At 40.5% G+C, this 9,298-nt stretch overlaps 1 pseudogene; it reads right to left on the bottom strand.

Moving 5' to 3' along the window:
- Nucleotides 1–1,533: 1,533 nt before the first annotated feature.
- Nucleotides 1,534–8,017, bottom strand: LOC105525930 (annotated as a pseudogene).
- Between the last annotated feature and the right edge of the window lie 1,281 nt (nucleotides 8,018–9,298).

Raw genomic sequence — 9,298 nt, 5'->3', positions numbered from 1 at the left:
CGGAGGTTGCAGTGAGCTGAGATCCGGCCACTGCACTCCAGCCTGGGCGACAGAGCAAGACTCCGTCTCAAAAAAAAAAAAAAGAAATTACATACTAAATTATCTCAAAATTTTCAGATAAATTTTACTGAGAGTCATAAACCAATACAACAAAACCAGTGTTTTGCAAACATCCACTAAGCATAAAGGTATACAAATGCTTAACCCAGGCTGAAAAATAATTCACATAAGCCATACATCAGTGGAAACTTACCCATGGTAGATAATACAACATAATCTAAAAACAACTTTCAGAGACAAGGCATGCGGCTTCTGGAGAGCCACAAACTCCCTGACTTCACTAGTGTTTTGGCCACCAAAAGAAAGCCAAGTGGCCTGAGGTCTCTTAAAACACAAGAAAGCAACCTATGGAAGATGGCATAGTATTTGAGGAATATTTGGGGTCTGCTGAAAAATGAATCTTGTATTTTATTTCAAGAAAAGACTCTCTCCTAATGTCAGGTAAGTGAAGAGCCCTCAGAGACACATGCACACACAAAGAAAAATGAAACAAAATAGAATGAATCCCACCAAAATGTGTTATGATGGCAGAATTATGGGTGATATGATCTTCTATAATACATATTTTCATTAAAAATAGAAAAAGAAAAAGCAGACTTCCCCTTGACTATCTATAGCCTCTGACCCAAGTGACTTGGAATCAGAAAACAGCATCACCCGACTTGAAGCCATCTTGGCATCAATGGTAGAGTGGGTGGAGATGAGACTCTGGACCAGCTCATGGGTGGGCCCCACCTCATCCTGTCAAGACCACCAAGAAAGGGCACGTGACGAAAGCACAAAGATCCTGGAGAGACACTGGTTTCACTAAGTTCTCAAAATTATCTTAGACATATTTCCCAAGAACCTTTCTTAATGCCACAAAAACCAAAGAAGAAAATCCTTACAACAAAGCTTGAAATGGATCCCCATATCCACTAAACTTTTCCAAAGCTCAGTGAGTATACAACCTGGTAACCAAAACACCTAGCTAGAAAAATCTCAGTTCCAGTGCTACAACAATGCTAGCTTTTCTAACATTTTAAAATAACCCTGATTTTAACCCAACAAAATTCCACTTCAGAACTAATAAATAAATATTGAAAATCCGCTTTAAAATGAAGAATGAGGAGACCATTGTGAATGAGAAAAAGAAAAAGACCAAAGATTGCTGGAAAGCACACTGGTTTTGTAGAAACGGAGATAAGCCGTGCAGGTGCCACACTGGCAGCAGGGCCCATGCTGGGGCCACGGATCGAGGCGTGGAGGACAAGACACTTCTGTTTGGTATAATAAAAAAAGGTATTCTTTTTATTCTACATATTTACAGTATGCATTTGGGCCTTTATTATAAGTACAAGAGAAAAATCTTCAATAAATAAAAGCTGAGTACATTACTTTTTAAATTAAAAAATACATTCGGAAAGAATAATGAAAGTTCAGAGCAATGACTCCCGTCTCACCGATGCCTGAAAACCGTGGCTGCCACCAAGGTCAACACAGACCGCGTCTTTTGTCATACAGCACACCCCCAACTCCAGAAAGAGGCACATAAACCAGCTGCTCCTTCTTATTTAAACAGCGCTTCTTTTGTTGTTCAGGGATAGCACAAGGGTCTGGAAGGAAAGTGATATCACTCATGGCAAAATCTCCTATCCCTGGAAGACACGACCCAAAAAGCCAGCTTCAGCTGACAGGAAGTCAGTAAGTATCTGCTGTTAACTGGGGGGTTAACAACGATCCACAGTCCAAGGGCTTAACCCATGACCCTAAAGAAGGGCATCGTGCCACACTGGAACAGTGGCCCTCTAGATACAAGACAAGAGGTCAGAGAAGAGGGGATTCGGTAACACCTTTGCAGGCCTACACATATCTGCCTTACTTTTAAAACCTCCAGCAAGGCCATCTTCCCTTGGGTCATTTTTCAGTTTTCCTGAGAAATGAAGCCATCCCAAGAATCCTATGTCTAATTCTAGTATGTACTACAACAAGAGAATACCTGGCATGTGAATTTGGCTTTTATTTTTCAAGTGTGCTCCTCTTAATTACATAAAGTGACACCTGCTGGTCACATGTGATGTTTGTTTGGATATCCTCTGGGTTTGTCAAATCTTCCATCCTAGAAAAATAAACTCAATCATACAGCAGAAATGAATGGCAGAAGTTCCTATACCTCCTTTCATGTGTCAATGGCTCATCACACTCTTGTCCACCAAGCATGTCATTTAGAAAACTAGAAAATGCAGAAATAAGGAAGCACCATTCACCATCCAGCTGAGGAAAGGGACAGGCACACAACTGTGTCTCTAGGATGAAAGTGACATTCATTCCAGAAGACACCAGACAGGGACATAATGTCCACCTGGAGTCAGGGAAGAGTGATGAACATATTGAGAAAATCCCTTTCTGGAAGAGGGTGAGCCTGTGCTCTGGGATTTTTACTGTGGCTTGGATTCCGGCAGGTGGAGAAAGGGTATTCCAGGCTGAGAAAACCACAGCACAAAGAAGAGCACAAAGGAAGGAAACTGAAGGCACACATGAAGGACTCAAGCACCCGGGCACAAAGGCAGCATCACTGAAAACTGAGAATAAACGTAGGATGGGGCCACATCCTGTGGCCTTAAATGCTTCTAAGTCCTCCCATTTTCCTAAACATCTCATAATTAATTTACTCCCAAAGGCACAGCATCTTTGAGCAATGACATAAGTAGACATTTTCCATCAACTACACTACACTTCTACCCCCACTAAACAGGCACAAAATAAATACTATCACTATTCTTTTTCTAGCCTTTTTAGCTTTGAAATATATGGCCCAGGAAGAAAAAAGTTTACAATCACTTTTTACCTGTCTGCCAGGATATAAGGGTGAGAAGTTTGCCATGTGAGAGGCCTAAACTTCATAACTGTAATAAAATGGCCCAGATTGTGGATTTCTTGGTTTTGATATTCTCCATGCAGCATTCCAGAAAAGTAGAACAGCCTGGCACCCTAAACATTAAAGGAAAATTAAAAATTAAATTTCAATTAAATTCTCATCAAGACTGCAACAAAATAAAAGCTCTAAACAAGAAGCAATCCTAAGAAGGGAGACGTCTAGCAAAGCCACTGTCCTCAGGCTTCCAGAGCCTTGCTGGCTTCTTTCAGGACTTATTAGAACCCCACAGAGGCAGACTGCTCTGCAGCTAAGCAGGGGCATCCATCTAAGTAATGGTGAGGAGAGGGAGGTGAGGCCTCTGAGCACAGAAACGGTTCTGTGGCCGATGGACCAGAGCAGTATGGAAAGGAAGGGGCAGTGCCTGGTCTTGCAACTGGGAGAAACTTCTGAGGTACTCTATTATAAAGTCCTGACCCCAAAACACCTAGACACTGCCTGGTGCAGCAGGTACAGAGACAAATGAGATACACCAAGAGGCCCAGAATAAGCACTCTCTTGAGGGAAACCTTCCAGAGACTGGAAACACAAACACAATGGGAATTCAGGAGGCAAATCCTAGAGAGATGTTTAGTAACGTCTCTTCAGTCTTTTTATTTGTTTGTTTGTTTGAGCCGGAGTCTCACTCTGTCACCCAGGCTGGAATGCAGTGGTGCAGTCTCAGCTCACTCCACCCTCTGCCTCCCAGCTTTAAGCAATTCTCACGTCTCAGCCGCCTGAGTAGCTGGGATTACAGGCGCATAGCACCACACCCAACTAATTTTTGCATTTTCAGTAAAGATGGGGTTTGGCCATATTGCCCTGAGCTCGAAACTCCTGGCCTCAAGTGATCTGCCCAACTCTGCCTCGCAAAGTGCTGGGATTACAGGCTTGAGCCACTGTGCTCGGCCTCTTCAGTCTATTTTAAAAGGATTATATTGTTAGTTTCTAACAATTATTTCTCTTCCTACCCGGTAAACTTCTGTCCAGAAGCTGTGTTTTAATCACTTCTTTGTCTTCTTCAGTTGCTTATTATGCTTGAAGGAGTTGAGGTGTGTGAGAACTCCCATAATTTTAGGAAAGCCATGTACTTGACAGATGTTTAGAAACTCAAAGGTTTCCATTTCAAACCCAAAGCTGGCATCTATAAGCATCACTACCTATAAACAGAACACATCATTTCTCAAAGAAACTACCAAAGCAGACCACCTACACTAGGGGTTGGCAACTGGCCCACGTGCCAAATCCACCCATCACCTGTGTTTGTAACTAAAGTTTTATTGGAACACAGCCACATTAATTCATTTACATATTGATTGGAACACAGCCACATTAATTCATTTACATATTGTCTATGGCTGCCTGTGCACCACAACTGCAGAGCTAAGTAGCTGCAAAAGATACGATTCACAAAGCCGAAAATATTTACTATCTGGCCCTCGACAGAAAAGTCCCACTGCAGACTAAATCAAATGACTACACAGGCATCACCCAGAGAAACAACCACCCTCTCTGATTTGCTCTAAAAGGCAACCATAAGACAATGCCTACTAGGATATAAACTTGCAGTTTAAGAATTCTAATGCATGAGAAGTAACTCAGAAAAGGCTGGGTCTAACCTGGCCCTTACCTAAGAAATTCTAATTTAAAGAAATGAAGTTTTCTGTAATGTACTTTTAAGCCAAATAACAGGTCTCTGACATCCAAGAAATGGGAAGAAAGTGATAATCAATGAAATATATTAAATATATATAGAAAACCAACCTCTTCTTTCAATCTCTTCACAGAAAAAAAAAAAAATCTGTTTTTTTGCTGGAAGTATGCAGTGGAAACCTCTATCTTGTCTGTTAATTTGTATAACTCAAATACTCAGAATTTTTTAAAAATAGCTATCAGTTTACGATTAAGTCAAAAAACAGTAAGATTATGATGAATGGTAGTCTATAAGAAAATACAAGCAGATAAGGCCAATTTTTTTTGTTGTTGTTGTTTTTGAGACGGAGTCTCGCTCTGTTACCCAGGCTGGAGTGCAGTGGTGCGATCTTGGCTCACTGCAAGCTCTGCCCCCCCGTTCATGCCATTCTCCTGCCTCAGTCTCCCGAGTAGCTGGAACTACAGGCGCCCACCACCACGCCCAGCTTTTTTGCATTTTTTTAGTAGAGATGGGGTTTCACAGTGTTCACCAGGATGGTCTTGATCTCCTGACCTCACGATCCACCCACCTTGGCCTCCTAAAGTGCTGGGATTACAGGCATGAGTCACCGCACCCGGCCAAGGCCAGTTTTTAAAATTTAAGACACTTCAAAGATGCAAAATAATTTCAGAATTGATTCCTGGAAACTTCTGCTTTTAATATTAAAGATAGTTGTTTTTATGTTTCCATGGATAACTAAAAATAACACAAAATGGAAACAGAAATGCCCATCTTTGATTAAACTAGGAAACATTCAAAACCCGAAACCACAGAATATATGAAGTTGGGCTTGCAGGCAAGCACAACTGCCACTGCAGACCAAGGCAGTAAGCAGAGCTCTCCAGCAACACTGGACCAGCTCGAAGAACAGGTGGAAAATCCTCACACCACATCTGATGCCACAGAGTGCCAAGGGGCAAGCAGCTGGTTGTAGGGTCAGGAAGAACAGGGAGTAAACAGTCCCTCAGCCGCCAATCTGTCATCTAAGCCAGTGTTACTCCCCTAATCCACACACGCACGTACACACCCAAATCCATGTACCGTGTGCCTTTGCTGTAGTCAGGAGGCTCTGAGAACCCAGAGCAGAGCAATCAACATAAGCTAGGCTAAATAAATTATGGTGCATCCATAGAATGGAATATTATATTAAAAAGGAGGCAGAGCTACAGTACTTACTGATTATATACCTCCAAGATATATTACAGGAAAAAAGCAAAGCATAGAAGAGTGTGTAAAATAAGCTACCATTTGTGTTTTTAAAGGGTGCCATGTGTGTTTACATGTATCTGGAAGGATACTGCTCTGCAGGGACCTGAGAGACCAGCGGTCAGAGCAAGGTAAGAGAAAACGTGCATTGTGTGTACCCTGCGTTAGTTAGAGTGCTTTACCAAATGTGTGTGCTCCTTTTGAAAATCTGAAAAAGATTTACATAGGCATCTATCTCAATGATGGTTAAGAGGTTGGGAAGGGGAGCAGGGAGGGAGGGACAAAGAGGGAAAGGTTAACAGGTACAAAAATACAGTTAGATAGAATAAATTCTAGTGTCCAACAGCACAATAGGGTGACTATAATTTATTATATAATTCAGAATAACTAAAAGAATGAAATTAAAATGCTCCTAACACAAAGAAATTATAAATGTTTGAAGTGATGGATATCCAAATTACCCTGATTTGATCATCACACATTGTATGCTTCTATCAAAATACTATATATACCCCATAAATACGTACAACTATTATGCATCCATAATAACTAAAAATAAAAAAAAGCAAAGGTATCTCTTAACATGTATGTCTTTAAAATTAGAAACTTGCTACATTTTAAATGAAAGAGAAACAAATAACTTCTATGAACTATTTCAATCATTTCAAGTATACAAGATTTAGTAATCTTTACACAACTTTACATTAATAACACTTAATTTTACTAATAGTAGCATAACATTTGAATGTTATTTAGTTTTCCAACATTACAATGGAACAACTTGAAAATCTGTATTACTTTTTCCTTTATATTTTAGGAGTCTTCCTGGGTCAAAGTATAAAACCTGCAGCTCTAGAAAAAACTACATAAAAATGAAAAAAAACAAGGTATCTGTCACCCCACACTTCCTAACCAATATGGCTTATTTTTTTGCTTTTTTTTTTCTCTGAGACAGAATTTCGTTCTTGTTGCCCAGGATGGAGTGCAATGGCACAAACTCGGCTCACCACAACCTCTGCCTACCAGGTTGAAGCGATTCTCCTGCCTCAGCCTCCTAAGTAACTAGGATTCTAGGGATGCACCACCTTACCTGGCCAATTTTGTACTTTTAATAGACATGGGGTTTCTGCATGTTGGTCAGGCTGGTCTTGAACTCCTGACCTCAGGTGATCCGCCCACTTCCGCCTCCCAAAGTGCTGGGATTACAGGTATGAGCCACTTCCTCTGGCGTTTTTTTGTTGTTGTTGTTGTTGCTAATTTGTACTTTATTTTTCTAATTTAAAAGATAGTTAATATCAGGAATAGTGAACATTATCATTTTCATAAATGCAAGAGCCTGTACATTTTCCACACACTGAGTACTATCTAAATTTTCTATTGATAAACTCTGACCATTTCTTCAGGCAATTCATGTACTTTAGCGTTATTAAGGATGAAGGTTCTAGAACCATCAGGAACAAAGGTTCCATCTTCACACAAGTTACTTAACTGCTGGGAGGCACTATTTCATCTTATGTAAACTACAGATAATACCTACTCACCTCAAGGGTGTACCAAGGGTTTATGTAAGCTAAATTTGTAGAAAGCAGTTAGCACAGTGCCAGGAAGGGTCCAAGAAGAAATGGTACTTACTATGATATATTTGTATGCATATATGTATGCACGTTAACGAGCTCTTATTAGCTGTGTTCACTAAAGGTTTTCTCCATCCTGTGATTTGCTTTTAGATTTTGGAATACATTTCATTGTGCATGTTCCATTTGTATTATTAATATAACAACATTTATTACTATTACTATTATCATCACCAATTCAGTCACATCTACTGTATCCCTGATGATGACCATGATTCCTTTAATAATCATAAAACTCTCTTCCCTTCACAGGGTAAATAACCTATCACAACGCTGTAAGTCTCCATCAGCACCCCAGGCTGCCCCAGCTGACTTAACAGACCTGTTGCTTTAGCCAGATCAACCATCATGTTAATGTCACACCCACATTCAATAATGGCGAGTCTGCGCTTTTTACCTGTAAGTGAAAAGATGAAAATTCTACTTTAAAAAGACTCTGAAAAAACTGTAACCATCAACTCTTAATTTTCATTTTTTAATTGCATCCAGTAAAACACCATATACGTTTATAGGAGTGTACCCGAAGTTCATTTTTATAGGCAAAAGCTGGTAAAATAAAATAAATTCCATCCTGTTTTTCTTCCTGTGCTCTAAATTTAGATAATATCAAAAGTCTACCCAGATGAATAAAAGTGCTCAAACAGGGAAAATTCTGACTGGACAGGCTCCATGATAACCATGATCCTGCTGTTCAGCTGCAGGTGTCTTCACCTCTATCAAAACTTCCCGTATACCCAGTATCACTAAAAACTTCCTCAAACATAATGCAACAGAATATTCATAACGATAATCATTTCTAAATTAAGGTAATAAGAAAATGGTCAAGAAAATAGGGGCTGGGTACAGTGGCTTACGCCTTTGTCCCAGCACCTTGGGAGGCCAAGGCAGGTGGATCTCTTAAGTTCAGGAGTTTTGAGACAAGCCTGGGCCACATGGGGAAACCCCATCTCTACAAAACCAAAAAAGAAATGAAAAAAAAGAAAAATTAGCCAGGTGTGGTAGCATACATTACTCATACATTACTCATACATCTCCCAAAGGCTATGGCAGAAGGATTGCTTGAGCCTGGGAGGTTGAGGCTGCAGTGAGCTACAATCACACCACTGCGTTCTAGCCTGTGCCACAGAGTAAGACTCTGTCTAAAAAAAAGGAAAAGAAAGTATGGATGCTCCAAAGATAAAGAAAAGTCTCAATCCAACTATATTACTGCAATAACAAGAGATTTCAGAGTGTGCATTGCCATTCCACCACTGAAAGTTTGTTTCATCTTCCCTCAAACTTGGAAAGGTCACCATCTCCCAAAGCAAATTCTCATAAGAAAAAGAGAAAATGTGCACTTCCACCAGCATGTGGCTTCATAAGGGCAAGCATGTGCACCTGGCACACAGGAGATATGTGCTATGTGTTAAATACATACGTGTTAAATGATGTGTTCACAGTCACCAGGCCTGCTAGGCCCCTCTAAGGAACATGCTTGGCAAAGCCATAGAGCAGTCAGGATAAGGTATGCATCACATCTTTATCTCTAGGAACTTACCGTTTTCTGAAGTTATAGCTAACTTAGTAAAAGTGTGAGAGATAACACGATATGACAATATTTAACATGCTCCATTCAAGAAAACAAGAAACACATGCATGTCCCTCAGACGACAACAGCCACACCAACTCTGTGTCTGCGGCAGCATCTCTTACCTGACACGATCGTCAGAGGGCCTCTGATCTCGGTAAACTTCTGCTGGGTGAAGTTCCAAATGAGGCATAATATCAAAGAGGTCTTTCCAACTTTGGAGGTCCCATCACCACTGCCACTAT

This window comes from Colobus angolensis, unplaced genomic scaffold, assembly GCF_000951035.1.
Source record: "Colobus angolensis palliatus isolate OR3802 unplaced genomic scaffold, Cang.pa_1.0 Scaffold567, whole genome shotgun sequence".
Taxonomy (NCBI): Eukaryota; Metazoa; Chordata; class Mammalia; order Primates; family Cercopithecidae; genus Colobus; species Colobus angolensis.
This window is presented reverse-complemented; position numbering and strand designations above follow the sequence as displayed.